This window comes from Arvicola amphibius, chromosome 3 (assembly GCF_903992535.2).
Source record: "Arvicola amphibius chromosome 3, mArvAmp1.2, whole genome shotgun sequence".
NCBI lineage: Eukaryota > Metazoa > Chordata > Mammalia > Rodentia > Cricetidae > Arvicola > Arvicola amphibius.
This window is the reverse complement of record NC_052049.1, coordinates 88,423,562-88,440,761: the sequence shown is the minus strand read 5'-3', so window position 1 is coordinate 88,440,761 and position 17,200 is coordinate 88,423,562. Positions and strand designations below refer to the sequence as shown.

Below are 17,200 nucleotides of genomic sequence, written 5' to 3'. Positions count from 1 at the left end.
GCTTCTCTGATTTCCTTCTCTGCTTCCTTATCCTTTGTTTATAGGAGTTCAACTGATTTTTTTGGAGTTGATCTCCTTCTCCCTTCTCTCCCCTCATCTCCCCTTATGCCCACCTCAGCCCCACCCCTGTGCTCCCACCCCTGCCCAGCAATTTTGTCCATTTCCAATATGCAGGATGATAACAATATGTTTTTCTTTGAGTTCACCTTCTTATTTAGCTTCTCTAGGATCACGAATTATAGGCTCTTTGTCCTTTATTTATAGCTAGAATCCACTTATGAGTTAGTACATGCCATATTCCTTTTTTTGGGTCTGGGTTACCACACTTAGTAAAGTGTTTTCTATTTCTATCCATTTGCATGCAAAATTCAAGATGTCATTGTTTTTTACCACTGAGTAGAACTCTAAAGTGTAATGTGCCACACCTTCTTTATCCATTCTTCTATTGAGGGGCACCTAGGTTGTTTCCAGGTGGAAGAAAGAAAGCATCTTTAACAAATAGTGCTGGAATAAATGGATTTCAACCTGTAGAAGAATGAAAGTAGATCCATTTCTTTCACCATGCACAAAACTCAAGTCCAAATGGATTAATGACCTCAATATTATTCTGACTACACTGACTCTGATAGAAGAGAAAGTGGGAAGTAGTCTACAGCACATGGGCACAGGAGACCACTTCCTACATAGAACCCCAGTAGCACAGACAATAAGAGCAACAATGAATAAATGGGACCTCCTGAAACTGAGAAGCTTCTGTTAAGCAAAGGACACTCTCATTAAGACAAAAAGGCAACCTCCTGACTGGGAGAAGATCTTCACCAACCCCCCATCAGACAAAGGTCTGATCTCCAAAATATATAAAGAACTCAAGAAACTAGACTTAAAAATGCTATTAACCCATTAAAAAAAATGGGTCCTTGAGCTGAACAGAGAATTCTCACAGAAGAAGTTCGAATGACCAAAAGCCACTTAAAGGTCATGCTCAATTCCCTTAGTGATCAGGGAAATGCAAATCAAAACACTCTATGATAGCCATCTTACACCTGTCAGAATGGCTAAAATCAAAAACACCAATGATAGCCTAAGTCTGGATGAGGATGTGGAGTAAGGGGACACTCATCCATTGCTGGTGGGAATGCACACTTGTGCAAACCACTTTGAAAATCAGTGTGGTGGTTTCTCAGAAAACTGGGAGTCAACCTACCCCAGGACCCAGCAATTCCACTCTTGGGAACATACCCAAGAGATGCCCAATCATACTACAAAAGCATTTGTTCAACTATGTTCATAGCAGCATTATTTGTTGAACCATTCTTTAATCACTGGATAGTCAATGATATTTTTATGTGTTGTCTTGGGATCCCCTTTGCAGATTTTATTGAAAACTTTTCAATTATGTTGATAAAAAAAATTGTCTAATATTTCTTTTTGGGTTTTTAGTTACTTGTGTATTAGAGTAACTGGTGGTCTCAATAAAAACATGTTGAAGTTTTTAGAACTTATAGTTTTTCAGTAAGGTGGATATAATTGAGAATTTAACAACTGATTAATAATATTGACTAAGCAATTATATTAATAAAAAGCGGGAAATATAAATATCCAGTAATGATGTAATCACAGGTCAAATCATATATAAAAACATGTATTTGGTCTCAGAACTACTGACTTTACATGATGAAATGAAGGTTCAGATAAACTAAAGTGGGTGTGCCCTCCTACATGTGATTTATTCTTTTTTCTCATTTTTATTAAAATTTCCATCTCCTCCCCTCCTCCTCCCCCTTCCCTCCTCTCCCTTCCACCCATAACCCCACTCCACCCCTCTCCAAGACAAAGAGCCATCAGGGTTCCCCCCACCACTAACGGGAGACCACCAAGTCCAGTTGGAATGGGACTGATGGAACAGGGGACCAGGCCGGACTCTCTGAATGTGGCTGATTGTGGAGGAGGACTGAGAAACCAAGGACAACGGCGATGAGCATGAACTTCTACAGCCTGGATGTGCTCACTGTGAGCCTTGTCAGTTTGGATTTATTCTTTTGTATTAGAATAAGGACGACTTCCTAAGCTCCTTCAATTTTCTGTGTGTAAATAATGAAGGACATTTTTTTCTTGAAATGATCAGTCATACCTAATGAGAGTTTAAATTTGATTATACTACATGATTAACTGTTAACCTGAATTTACTTTATTTCTCAAAACAGTTGGTATAATAATTTTCAAGAACTAGAAATTTTCATTACTTTGTTAAATTAATTATATAGATACAGTACCATGCACAAGGGTAGAAACATATGTACAGTATGTTCTAACAAAATTAACCTCAAAATATAAAATTTATATACAATATACCAAAACCTAATACCATGCAAAACATTTAAATCTAGTAGTTACTTTTAAAAAGTAGATTCAATAATCTACCTTTTTATCCTATACAAAACAAGGACCTTGAATTGAATTTCCTTTGTTTAACATTTTCCTAGCCAATAATAACTTGTAACCAACACCTATAATCAATGACAAATATCTATAATCCATTGAATGAGCAAAAAACCACTCACTTTACCTCTTGGGTATATGGGTGCTATATTCTTAAATTTACTTTGTGTTGTCTTGGCTGATAGTATCTTTAGGAGATCCTAAAGAGAAAAATTTGGGTTAATTTTCAAGTCCTGGAAGAGATAGCTCTATCAATTTTTTTTGTCCAGTATATGAAAAATGGGAAGGGTAGGGCTTGTCTCAGGTTAGAGTAATCTGTTAGACTGAATCATCTCAGCTAGCCAACTCTAAATTATTCTGAGCAGTTTTTAGTTCAAAGTCAATCCATTGGTGGTATTTTTTAGCTTAGTGGTGTTAGCATAGTAGTGGAGGAGTCATTGTTGTAGTGCCCCATCCTTCTTATGGAGATTTGAAAGGTTCCTGTTAGATGTGCTCATGGTTCACTGCAGAAAACTCATAGAGACTCAAACCCAAAATCATGCACAGGTAGGTATATGAAACCTTTTTCTAAAAGTAGTTAGGACTCTATATTACCATTAATATCATGCCCAAAGTGTAATATTATGTATATTTAATATATATTAATTTTTGTACATGATATTAGTGTATCATAAATATATTATATCTTACAAATCTTATCCTTTAAGAAAATCTGTTACAGGGTTAATAATTTAAAAACAAAGGATTATGAGATTAGGAGCCACAAAATAGTCATTAAATTTTTGCTTTCCTTCTGTCTAATATCATGGCTTTTCTGACAAGAGATAGAGATTTTGGATTTCACTTTAATAAGCATGCTCAAGTTTAGAGGAGAGAGAGTCACACTCCAACTCTAAAAGCTAGGTTTTAATCTTTAGTTGGACTGGACTACATAAAAAGCTATTTGCATTATATGTCTGTAGAGAACAACAAAAACAAACTGGGAGGATTTATGAAATTTTACCCTATTGGAAATATGATATACCAGTAGGCCAATTTACTCTTTTTCTTGAGACTTTTTTTTTCTGGATGGCTTGTTTTTTATCCAGATGTCTCATTTTTCTAGGAGTCTTCAGATTCCTTAGCTGAATACCTTTATTCTCCTAAATATACAGAAAGGGGAGATTCTCTTTTGGCAAATTATATCTGATTAAATGAGAAGAATTTCTTTAGTTTTATAGGTTAGTTTATATTAAAAAAGCCATGATGTTTTAATGAATTATCATTTCTTCTAATTAAGGGGTGTCTCTGATCCAAATTGAATTTTCATCAAATTTGATGGTATCCACAACTTTTCTCCTGTAGAAACAAAAGCAAAACCCCTTCCCCAACATAACACATATACTGGTTTCCATTCTGAGGTTTTCACATCTTTAAAATACATTGACTGATTTAATTCCATAGTTTTTTTTTACACTATATCTCTCCTCAGCTGTTGTTTTTTTCTCATTAGCATTTAGGAAATGCAAAGTTAATAAAGAAGTATGCAAATCTACTTCTGGAGGTATTTATCATACCTATCTATTTAGCATTTTCTCTAGAGTTCGACTTGAGTTTTCTATAATTGCCTGTCGTGTAAGATTGTGTGGTATACCTGTAATATGCTTTATATCATAATAAGCAAAACACTGTTTCATTTTCTTAGAGACATGTACTGGAGCATTGTCTGTCTTTATTTGTGCAGGATAACCCATGATATCTATAAGTTCTAGCAAATGTGTGATTACTGAATAAGCCTTTTCCAAAATCAAGGCATTTTGCCATTGAAGACCTGAATAGGTATCAGTGGTGTGGTGTAAATATTTTAATTTTCCAAATTCTATGAAATATAACATAGTCATCTGACAGATTTCATTCCTTTTCATACATGTTTGGTTACTTTCTGCAGGTAGGTTTTTTGTTGTTGTTGTTGCATAAAAAACAATAGAACATTTCCTTATAATCTCCTTGGTTTGTTGCTCTGTAATGGAAAAGTCCTTTAAATCTTTGCTATTGACACAATGTTTTTATTTTTTAAAGTTCCAAGGCCTTCAGCATACTTCCAATCAATAATAAATCAATTTCTCCATTTTCTTTATGTACACACTTGATGGTATGAACATCCCTCTTAGCACTGCTTTTATAGTGTCCCATAGGTGTGGGTATGTTATGATACACTTTCCTTGAATTCCAGGAAGTCTTTAATTCTTTATTTCTTCATTTATCCAGAGGTGATTTATTTGAGCATTGTTCAATTTCTATGAGTTTGAGGACTTTCTGTAATTGTTGCTGTTGCTGAAGTCTAACTTCAAGCCATGGTGGTCTGATAAGAAACAGGGGGTTACACAAATTTTTTGAATCTTTTGATGTCTGCTATGTTACTGACTATGTAGTCAATTTTTTGAGAAGGCTCCAGGAAATGCTGAAGAGAAGATATATTCTTTTGTGTTTGCATGAAATGTTCTATAGGTGTCTGTTAGTTCTCTCATTTCTCTGTTATTTTTCTGTCTACCAGACCTGTCCTTTGGTGATAGTGGAATATTTAAGTCTCCTACTGTTAGGGTGTGTGGTTTCATACACAATTTAAGGTCTAGTAATGTTTCTTTTATATATGTTGGTGTCCTTTTATTTGGGATGTTTATTTGGGACTTCATTGATGAATTTTCCTTGTGATGAGTATGAAGTATCCCACTCCATCTCTTTTAATTGATTTTAGTTTGAAGTCTATCTTGTTAGATATTAGAATACACACACACACACACACACACACACACACACACACACCTCCTTGTTTCTCTTTTTTTATTTTGGTTTTTTTGAGACAAGATTTCTCTCTAGCTTTGGAGCCTGTTTTGGAACTAGCACTTGTAGACCAGACTGGCCTTGAACTCACAGAGATCTTCCTGCCTCTGCCTCCTGAGTGCAGGGATTAAAAGAGTACAACACCACTGTTGACTAGTTTTCTGTCCCGCCCAGTTCCCGCAATTGTTAAGTCCCAAAGAAATCACACAGACGTCTACATTAGTTATAAACTGATTGGGCCATTAGCCAGGCTTCTTATTAACTCCTATAACATATATTATCCCATTATTCTTTTCTATGCTAGCTACATGGCTCAGTACCTTTTTCAGCGAGGCAGTCACACACCACCACCCAGCAACCTGCTTGTTTATTAGGTATATTTGATTGAAAAGGCTTTTTCAAATCCTTTACTCGAGGTATATTCTTTATTTGAGGTTGAGGTATGTTTCATGTATGCAGTAGAATGATGGATACTGTGTACTCACATTCTGTGATCCATTATGTTGACCAGTGTCATTTTATAGGTAAGTTGAGTTTATTGATATTAAGAAATATTATGAACAGTGATTGTTAATTGTTATTTTTGGTGGTAAAAAATAATTTGTGAAGAGGTATAGTATTAAAACAGTTTTGTCATGGAATATCTTATTTGTGGTGACTGAAATCTCTGCTGGGTATAGGAGTCTTGCTTGTATCCATGGTCTCTTAGTGCTTACAATATATCTGTCTAGGATTATCTGGTTTTCAGAGTTTCCATTGAGAAGTCTGGTGTAATTCTGAAAGGTTTACCTTTATATGTTAGTAGGCTTTTTTTTTACTATGCAGCTCTTAATATTCTTTCATTATTCTGTATGTTTAGTGTTTTGATTATTATATGGTGAGGGGACTTTTTTTTGGTCCAGTCTGTTTGGTGTTCTGTAAACTTCTTGCATGTTCATAGGCACATTTTTTAGGTTTGGAAAGTTTATTCTATGATATTCTTGAATATAATTTTCTATACCTTAAGCTGGACTTCTTCCTTCTCCTATATCCCTATTATTCTTGTGTTTGGTCTTTTCATGGTATCCCAGATTTCCTGATAGTTTCTTTTTTTCCTTTTTTGTTTTTTAATTGATTTTTATTGAGCTTTGCATTTTCTCTGCTCCCTTCTCTGCCTCTCCCTGCCTCCTTCAGCCCTCTGTAGTGGTGGAGCTACGGGCCGGCTTCCTGCCGCCCTGCTCCTGGCCACCGGCTAGCTTATGCCCCCGAAATAACAACACACAAATTGTCTTCTTTTAAATACTGCCTGGCCCATTATTTTCAGCCTCTTACTCACATCTTGACTAACCCATATCTATAATCTTTGTAACACACCACGAATGGTGTCTTACTGGGAAAGATTCAGCACATCTGACCTGGTGGCTGGCTTCATCGCATCTGGCTGTAGAGGCAGGGCAATTGTCTGAGCCATCTACCTCACTTTCTTCTTCCTGTTCTGTCTACTCCACCCCACCTATTTCTAACCTATTAGGCCAAGCAGTTTTCTTTATTAATTAACCAATGAATCAACAGATTGATAGAAGACCCATCTCCATCATTTCCCCTTTTTTCTGTTTAAACAAAAAGGAAAGGCTTTAACTTTAACATAGTAAAATTACATATAACAAAACAGTTATCAAGTAAGAATTACAGTTACAATATTTATATTTACTTTATCTTTTATCATAACTAAGGAAAACTATAACTATCTATCTATTCTTCAACTCCATCAAAGACTCCAGAAGGATATAATATTACCTAAGTAAACAAGAAATAAGCAACTTCCAAACTCTAGAAATGACAGAGACATCTCGCTGCCTGGACAGTCACCCAAAGTTCTTTTGTACTGTTGGGGCATCCATCTTCAGCCTACAGGCCCATAGTTTCTAGGAGACATTTCCATGATGCAGGAAATTTCACAGGCAGTTCAGTCAGTATCTGCTGTGTCCTGCAGAATGTCTTGGAGACTTTTTCATGAATCAGGAACACCAAAAGATCTTCTCATCTATAGGCAAGTTCAGCAGTCCCTCTCTCTTAGGGTTCTCTGTGTCCAGTCTATGCATCAGTCCAGGCAAGAGCAGTTTCTTGCCCAAATGGCTATCAAACTCCATAAGGAGCCTCTTCGATGCCCATTTCCTCTGAAGTAGCTAGTGCTTGCCAGGAGCAGATATGTTTCATTGTCATGAAAAGCCTTAAGTTATTAAAACATTTAAGTGGAATATTCTGTAGTCTTTGAAAGATATTAGAAATGCCTATCTAACTAATATATATCTCTATATATCTAAGAAAATCTAACTAACATAAACTATAGGCTTTACTGTTATCAATGATTATCCATTAACAACCTATATTTCCTAATTATACATTACATTTTTAAAAAGAACTACACAATCACAATACCTTAATCAAGATCAGAAATACATATAACAAGATTGACCTTAATATCATGAACCAAGATTCACAACAATCCCAACTTATTTATATCTATATCATCTCCCCCTTTAAATGTAAAAGAACATTTATAAACAATATTTGGGAATATAGGCGCAGTTATTTCTCTCCAAACTGCTTCCTGCTGAATGGGGACGCTGTTCATCAGATCTTTCATGTTGTAAACCTGTGTGCTAGGTACAGCTCAGTCGGCAGTTGAGTGAAGTAATTTCTGAGGGTGTTCACAGCAAACCTTTCAGGAGGGCGTGGTCTATCATACCATATTGGTATAGAAGCAATCCATAGGGTCTCATTTTCTGTAAAACAAAGTATCATATCCTTAGATCCAAATTCTGAAGTCAAGGTATTTTCAAGATATCTTTCTTGGATTAGTTCAGCAGCATTTATAAACAAGTATCTTTTAGCAGCTGTTTGCTTCTTCCTCAGCATTCAAACAATTCAAAGAGAGCATAATAGTACACAGTATCAAGGTCTCTGTGTATTTTCCATCTTTGTGCAGTTTTGTTTAATACCCTCTATTTCTTTTATTTTACTTTTACTTTTTGAGACACGTTCTCTATATACTTTGTCCTGGAATAACTCTGTAGAGCAGGCTGTCCTTGAACTCAGAGATCCTCTGTCTCTGCTTCCCAAGTGCTGGGATTAAAGGTGTATGCTACCACACCTTGAACTCACAGAAATCTGCCTGTCTCTTCCTCCAGGCATTTGGATTAAAGTGTGTGGCTACCACACCTTGAAGTCACAGAGGCCAATCTACCTCTGCCTCCCAAGTGTTGGGATTAAAGGTGTGTACTACCACAACAAAACTACTTCCTTTTTTTCTTTCTTTCTCTCTCTTTTTTACCTTAAGAACTTTAACTTTTAGCCGCATATATTTTTAACACACTGTAAATCATTTAGAAGTTTTCTTTGTTTTTGAATCTCTCTTACTGTATCTCTCTCTCTCTCTTTCTGACCACATGAGCCTTTAAATTACCAAACAAAATTGGTAGGACTAAAGCCGTGACTTTGGTGGCTGGATCCAGCCCATTCCCTAGCTTTCCAGGCTCATGGCAGAGGTACCAGCTGTAGCCATGTTTATCACCACAACTCTGTGGCGGTTCAAGGTCCCTGCCAGCAAGCAAGCTGCAACAGTGTTAAGCAACAATAATCAGAAGCTCCATAGTCAAGGACCATGTGCTTGAAAGAGTCAGAGTTTTGCCCTGGCAGGATGGCCCAGAAAGCTGGCATTTTAAAACAGCACAGCTTTTTTCCTGCTATGGCTGAAAAACCGAAAAGCACATGTTCAGACCTGAGAAACTGCTGTTACCAAGAAGCCATGCTTTACTCTATTCTTTTCCCAAGCTTTCTCAAGCTTTCTGTGGATCAGCCATCAACGTTGAGTGCCATTCTGTAGTGAGGAGCTGCGTGCCGCATTCCCGCTGCCCGGCTCCTGGCCGCCAGGCTAGCCTTTACCCCGAAAATAATTGCACAGAAACTGTATTCTTTTAAATATTGCCTGGCACCATTATTTTCAGCCTCTTACTCACATCTTGACTAACCCATATCTAATAATCTTTGTAACACACCACGAATGGTGTCTTACCGGGAAAGATTCAGCACATCTGACCTGGTGGCTGGTTTCATCGCATCTGGCTGTAGAGGCAGGGCAATTGTTCTGAGCCATCTACCTCACTTTCTTTCTTCTTCCTGTTCTGTCTACTCCACCCACCTATTTTCTAACCTATTAGGCCAAGCAGTTTTTCTTTATTAATTAACCAATGAATTAACAGATTGATAGAAGACCCCGCCTCCATCAGCCCTCCCCCAAGGTCCCCATACTCAGGATATCTTGGCTTTTTATACTTCCCATGTAGATTAGATTTATATAGTCTCTCTTGGTGTCCTCATAGTTGTCTAAATTCTCTGGGATTGTGGTTTGTAGTCTGGTTTGACTTTGCTTTGGTGTTTAAAAACAACCTATGAGTGAGCAGATGGTGATAATTGTCTTTCTGTGTTTGGATTACCTCACTCAAAATAATGTTTTCTAGCCCCATTCATTTTCCTGCAAAATTCAAGATGTCATTAGTTCTTCTGCTGTGTATTACTCCATTATGTAAATGTATCAAACTTTTCTTATCCATTCTTCAGTCGATGGGGCATTTAGATTGTTTCCAGGTTCTGGCTATGAACAAACAATGCTGCTATGACATAGTTGAGCACACATCCATGTGGCACAATTGGGCATCCTTTGCATATATAGTCAAAAAGTGGTATTACTACTGGGTCTGAGGAAGGTTGTTTCCTAATTTTCTGAGAAATTGCCACATTGACATCCAAGGGGCTGAACCAGCTTGCATTCCCCACCAACAATGTAGAAGTGTTCCCTTTCCCCACAGCCTCTCCAGCATAAGTTGTCATCAGTGTTTTTGATCTTGGCCATGCCTTACAGGTGTAAGATGGAATCTCAGAGTTGTTTTGATTTGCATTTCTCTGATGACTAAGGATGTTGAACATTTCCTTGAGTGTCTTTCAGCCATTTTAGATTCCTCTGTTGAGAGTTCTCTGTTTAGGTCTGTATTCCATTTTTTTATGTGATTATGTGATCTCTTGGTGTCCAATTTCTTGAGTTCTTTGTATATTTTGGAGATCAGACCTCTGTCTGATGTGGGGTTAGTGAGATCTTTTCCCACTCTGTAGGCTGTTGTTTTGTCTTGCTGATCATGTCCTTTGCTTTACAGAAGCTTTTCAGTATCAGGAGGTTCCATTTATTAATTGTTTCTCTCAGTGTCTTTGCTGATGGGATTATATTTAGTGTTATGGATTTTGTCTCTTTAAGAGACAAGCCACACCCACTCCCAGCAACCCCTGCCCTCCTCTCACCATCTTAGATTCTCACTGTTCTCTCTTGGCACATGTGCTTTCTCTTCTGTCTCTCTCCTCTAAGTAATAAATATCCAGTTCTATTCTGTATGATGTGTTTGCCCATGTGCCTTCTACCCATCGCCTCCTCACACTCCCAGGCTCTCTGGGACCAGCCCAGGGCTGGTGGCTCTCGGGAATCGTAAATTGGTGCCACATGACTCGGATAGGTGCTCATGCCTGAAACTCCTTTCCCAGGTTCAGGAACCTGAACCAGGTTTTTTTTTTTTTCCACTCCCACCACAGGCTTTCAGGCTTCAATCAGTGAGTCTCCCCCTGTTCTGCTATGGTTGATTCCCTTTACCAAAATCGTGTTTGGACTGACCCCCGGGGTGGTCAGTCAACCCGCACATTAGCACTGCTTACTACCCATACAGTGCATTCGACTGGGGGACCCGGCTCCCCCAGTTTCTTTATCTTTTTTCCATTTCTTCTCCTCCTGTCGTAAATGCTGGTCAGAGGCAGCCCCAGCCTCTCTGGTTTCTGGGTCACCCGACCAGATCCAGCTAGGCCATAATACCCCACTCGCGGTCCTCATCCACGAGTCCTGGGTGTTTGTGCTGATTTCCACCCCACCTATGCTTCCTGAAGAGATATTCCCTTATAGGCCTGGGTGCCACTGTTTCGCGGGTTTCACGATTTTTGATTCTGGATAGCAACCAGTTCCCCAGCTTTTTGAAATTCCAGCTGGTTTTTTTTCAATTCCAGCCGTGGCATGGTGCAGTTTTTTGGTTCCAGCCTTTTGCTTTCCCTCTGAGGCTTATGTTATGGCATGGTGGCTCAGCGACAGGGCAGATGATGCCTTTAGATCCCTCTCATTAAGCTTAAATTCTTACAGCTCAAAAAATTGTGACTTTTCATAAAGCACATGGCTGTCCACCATTTTGACTGGGGTCGTGCTTTCGCCACCGTCTTGGCTGAAAGCCAGGTCACAATACCAAGCTCTCCATTTTTTACTTAAGTATACCCTGCCTTCCCCCAGTTTTCACTAACATCCTCTTCTTAACTCTGTACATGTGCTTTGCGCAGTGGCATGCCTTTGATAGGGCCCATCAAAAGCATCCATGTTGCCCAATTTCTGTTCATATTTCTGTTCTTTCTGTGTATAATAATTGTTCATTACATCTCATTTCAGACTACAAAATCATAAGTCTTATGTTTTTAAAACTGATATGTACCTTTAAGTCTTTACAAAAATGCCTTATATTTAAATCCAACCCTCATTTAAAATATATTAAGCTGTTCTCTACTATTGTCAGTTCTGCCATTAACCTTCTGTGTGCAAGCAGTTTCTTCTTTCTGCCTTTTTATGAGTGTAACATCTTACCTGTTAATAGCCAGTATAGTCCAGGTTCAGACCCAGCCTTCCAGAAAGATTCTATACTTCAGCTATACCTAATAAACAGCCCTCAACTGCTCAGAGATCTGGGGAATGTGATATTTAAATACTTAATTATTTAAAAAGAGGCAGGTTGGCTCCTAGCAGCAGCAGCACTCTTATTTCCTCCAACAAAGACAGAAGACAAATGGGCATAGAACAACACCCATCTGCAGTTCGCTTCAACTGCTTTTTATCTAAACTAAAGATCTCCAGATGTGTACAGAATCGCTGGAATCGACAGCCTAGCTGCGCAGGTTAAGGTAGGCTTTCTTCCTACAGATTTCTTAGCCCACAGGTCTTCTGGAGCCTGAAAGGCCCTGCACTAAACAGCAAAGGTCAAGTGCAACCTTCAGCAAACCATGGAGGACCCAAAAAAGAGTAGCTCTGAGTGCCAACCAAGCAAGTTCTCTCTGTCATTTTTTAATCAGTAACTAAAATAAAATCTTATCCTTCTCAAAGATCTCTGATACAGTCTGATAGCTGAGAGGTTTTGCCAGATTACCTCACCAAACAAATTTCAAATCAACTTTCTCTCTTATGCTGCCTTCCATAGTCTTAAAAAATACTTTTCATTGTACAAAAATATGCCACAGTCATTATATGTTGATAGCTGAGAGCTTCAGATTAAATTTCCCTATTATTCTGCCTTCCATAGTTTTAAAAATACTTTTCATTGTACAAAAATATGCCACAGTCATAATGTGTCTAAAACTTCTGTTTTCACAAACCCAAGGAATTCTTGTGAGTTCCAGGGAGCCAAATTAAAGGATCCACCATAAGTAGGTCAGATACCCCATCAATTCCCTGATCCAAAAATATTTTTCCTTAATTTAACTTTGTTCTTTGTTCTGCCAATACCTTAAACGGGATATGAGACACCAGACATTTCCATGCCACAGACAACCGGTTGGGAGCAAAGAGACCAGCTATGCCAGGATGTGGGCCAGCACCCAGCCTTCTCAGGTTCCCCCCCCCCCCCAAAGATGATGCCCACAAATAAGCCAGAAGCAGTTTTGAGAATCCGCTGCCCCCCAATCCCGTCAAACTGTGGTGTCTAATGATCATCAAAATTGCCCTGAATAGACTATGTTCTAGCACAGTGATACCTCAAAACACAAGACATGTTTTCTAATGTAGTTGGGGAAAAAAGGGAATGGTGGCATAACTGCAAGCTTATAAATCTTTCATTTTGATACATTAGGTTTATAACTTTAAATTTAATAGTTGATGGTCATTTATAGGTTGTAACAACTTCATTGAATAATGATGTCAGTATTATTTCCTATGTGGAAAAATGAAAAGTTTCATAGGTACCATGTTTGATACATTCACAAAAATGTGAATCCATTTTATACCATGGAAGTGTGTACATATGGTTATAATTATATGAGGTTTGGGTACCTTGTCCCCCACATGTAATCTCCATTTCTTCTGGGCCTAGAAATTAGTAAATCTCATTTTTTGCAGAATAAATTGATGGGTCACAAATGTTCATCAAGTTCTTATGCAATATGGAAAAATGTATAGAATTTCAATGTACATAGGATGACATACAGGGTTTCATACATAATAGTTTAACTAAGTACAGAGAGCTCAAAGTCATACTGTGGATATTTACTTTCTCTTGTTCTTCCACAGTTAATGTCATGAATTCCAGAGAAGACTGGTACAAACCTAATCCCATTTGTGAAGTTATTAGCTCCTCATTAAACCTCTAAGGCCATGGAATGGTCAATAATTAGCCTGTGGAAGCTTTTGACTTCCATTTATATCTATCCAGGAAACAAAGAGTGGACCTTAATAAGACACTAGGACTGATGTGTTCAGATCTGCATTGCCTCTTCGTGACCCAGAAAGAAGAAACACTTCACTAAACGAATGATGATGATATGGTTGATATGGGGAGGATTATTAAAAGTCTTCCAAACCTGCCAATTTGAGGAGGCATCAGGGAGAATACTGATATAATCTATTCTATTCAGAGGACTATGGCATTTGAAGTGAGGTTTCATACATGTTATTCAATTTGGTTTCCAACAAGTTTGATTCTACTTTACATAGTTTATGACAAAATATCCAGCCTGTGAAGGGGTATGTAGATATAAAATTCTTTTATTAAAATCCCAATCAAAGTGGAATTTTTCTTGCATAATTTCTTACAATTTAGAAAATTTTCAATAATATTGCTTGTTATTTACTATCAGCCAATGGTAGCACCACTGTATCTACTAAACATTCAAGCACCCAGTGATGTGTGCCATCTAAACTAAACATGTTTCAAAGGCCTGAAATACTGACATTCTGGAATTTAAATTATTGATATTACTAGTCTGGATATCTCGGATGTGTAAAAATTTCCAGTAAATATATTGATTAATAACACCGAATACTGCTTGTCATTTTCCTGAGGTATTTTAAAAACTACATTCAGCAACAACCATTCACAGTAGGTGTTAATTATGTGTGTCTTGTACATGAGGAGAATGACATTGTTCACAAGGAAGTTTAAATTACTTTTTTGATCCTTTTATCTTTTGCATATGTGCTTTAATGTTGGGTTAAATTAGTTCATTTGTGGTGTTTATTTTCCCCCATTTGTATAACTGTGATATGACAAATAATCAGTTCTATTTCCTTATAAAATAGATAAAGATGAAGTTAACAACCATCCACACAGCAGTAAGGTGTGTTTTTAATATGCTAATATAGAAATAAAAAAGACCTAGACTTGAATTTGTTGGCTTTCCTTGCTTCTAAGGATTTCAAATATGTTACAGGTATTGTCATGAAATATAACAATGTTAATATTTAACATGGAATTCACCAGAAAAGCAGCACACAACTAAAACCCCCAAGATGATATGTTATTTGTTTAGTACAAGTAAACATGTACATTTTAAAGTTTCAAATGAGCTTTATATGATTTATTGTCTTTTAATTATCCAGGAGCACTGAATGTCCAATGACTCAGATATCATATAATTATCTTCAACCAGCTGAACACTTTTATAAAAAATTTAGCATTATCAAGCCCAAAATATGACTTATATGTTCAATTTTTAAAAAAAAAAATCCACCTAAAAAGGTAAGTTAGAATGATGATTAATTTCTGGAAATAAATGCTACACTGCAGTGCTATAAGAGTCTAAATTATCAGCTTTATTTTGAGAAAGAGTCACTTTCTGTATAGCCCAGGCTGCCTTAAAAATGTTTCTGTTTATTCTGAGAAATAGATACTAATTTAAAATCTTATTATTGTCTATTTGCTGCACACAATGTTGAATTTATAATACTTATGTTTTTAAGGAAAGTATGGACTTTGAGAGTGTTTATGCTCTAACAAATCTTCTGCTTATCCTCCTCCCAATGTTTTCCTCTTCTTTTTCTATAATAGTGGAACTCCTAGATTTTTCTTCTACTTCAATCTCCATATATTGGGTTTACAATCATACTCTGATATGATTGTGTCAACTAATTTGCTGTGCATATAGTATTTGCAGCTCCCAAATAGCATATATGTATTCTATGGTAGAGGGAATGATACCATCTCTAGTAGAATGAACTGTGGTTGAGTAGTGTACTTCTTAATCTTCTGCTGAATTTGAATGATGTTTTTCTTTAGAGGGAGGTAGTATAACTTCTACTGATTGTCAAAATAGAGTGTGTTCTATTTCCTATCACTATATACCTCTTTTATCTACTGGCTATGGTTTTCTAACTTGGCTTAAGTGAATGTAGATAAATTATTTGTGCACATAAGGAAGTGAATAATGCATTAAGCAATAAAGAAAGGCTGCCTTTGTGGGATGCAAAAATACTTCTGTAAGAATATGGGACAACATAAATGAGATTATTAGCATTCAAATTATGTAGAATTTGGAGTGAATTTCTATTTCACTTTCTTTTTACAATCATTTCTGTCCTTTTTAAAAAGGTAATGATGAAAATAAAGATGCAAAATATCACACATGTTTCAGAATTCTATCTTCTGAGAGTCTCTGATGATCCAGAACTGCAGCCCATTCTCTGTGGATTGTTCCTGTGCATGTACCTGATATCAGTCCTTGGGAACCTGCTCATCATCCTGACTGTCAGCTCTGACTTCCACCTCCACACTCCCATGTATTTCTTCCTCTCCGTTCTGTCCTTGGCTGACATAGGCTTCATTTCTAGCACAGTCCCCAACATGGTTGCAGACCTTCAAATCCACAGTTCAGTCATATCCTATGTGGGCTGCCTGACACAGATGTCTCTTTTTGTCACTTTTGCATGTATGGATAGTATGCTTCTGACTGTGATGGCGTATGACAGATTTGTTGCCATCTGCCACCCCCTGTATTATACAGTAATTATGAGCCCTTGTCGCTGTGGCATCCTAGTTTTAGTGTCATTTTTAGCGAGCCTTTTTGAATCTTTGCTTTACAATTTCGTTGCCTTAAGACTTAAATGTTTCAAAGATGTGGAAATCACTAATTTCTTCTGTCACCCTTCTCAACTTCTAAATTTAGCCTGCAACAACACATTTAATAATAGCATTCTCATTTATGTTATTGGTATCATACTTGGTGTTTTTTCCCTTATCAGGGATCCTTGTCTCATACTTCAAAATAATTTCTTCTATCCTGAGAATCACCTCTTCAGGTGGAAGGTATAAAGCCTTCTCCCACCTCTGGGTCTCACCTAGCGGTGGTATGCTTATTTTTATGGAACAGGGCTTGGGGAGTATTTTGGTTCAATTTTGTCTCACTCTTCTGGAAACAATGTGGTGGCCTCATTAATGTACACTGTGGTCACTCCATGCTGAATCCTTCATCTACAGTCTGAGGAATCAGGACATTAGCAGTTCCCTAAAAAGGTTCCACTTGTGTGTTATTTAATAACAGGTACCATACATTTAATATAAGATGCAAGTTGGAAAACTTAGAAAAATTAAGCACCTAGAACTGTGGAGTCTGCCTCACTGGATCCATATTGCTTCTAAAGATTGATGACTAATTTATTCTCATTTATCCACAACAAAAGGATATTTTACTAGAGTGACAATAGAGTAACTCAGTTATTTTTACTTACTTACTTATTTATTTATTAATTTGAGACAAGGTCTCTCTTGTGTTTGCCACGTGAGCCTGAAAACTCTGTAACTGCCTTTCTCTCTTTTGAGTGTCAGAATTAAGATGTATGCTACCACAC

At 37.3% G+C, this 17,200-nt stretch overlaps 1 pseudogene; it reads left to right on the top strand.

Moving 5' to 3' along the window:
• The first annotated feature begins 15,947 nt into the window (after nucleotides 1–15,947).
• LOC119810769 lies at nucleotides 15,948–16,887 on the top strand (annotated as a pseudogene).
• The last annotated feature ends 313 nt before the right edge of the window (nucleotides 16,888–17,200 follow it).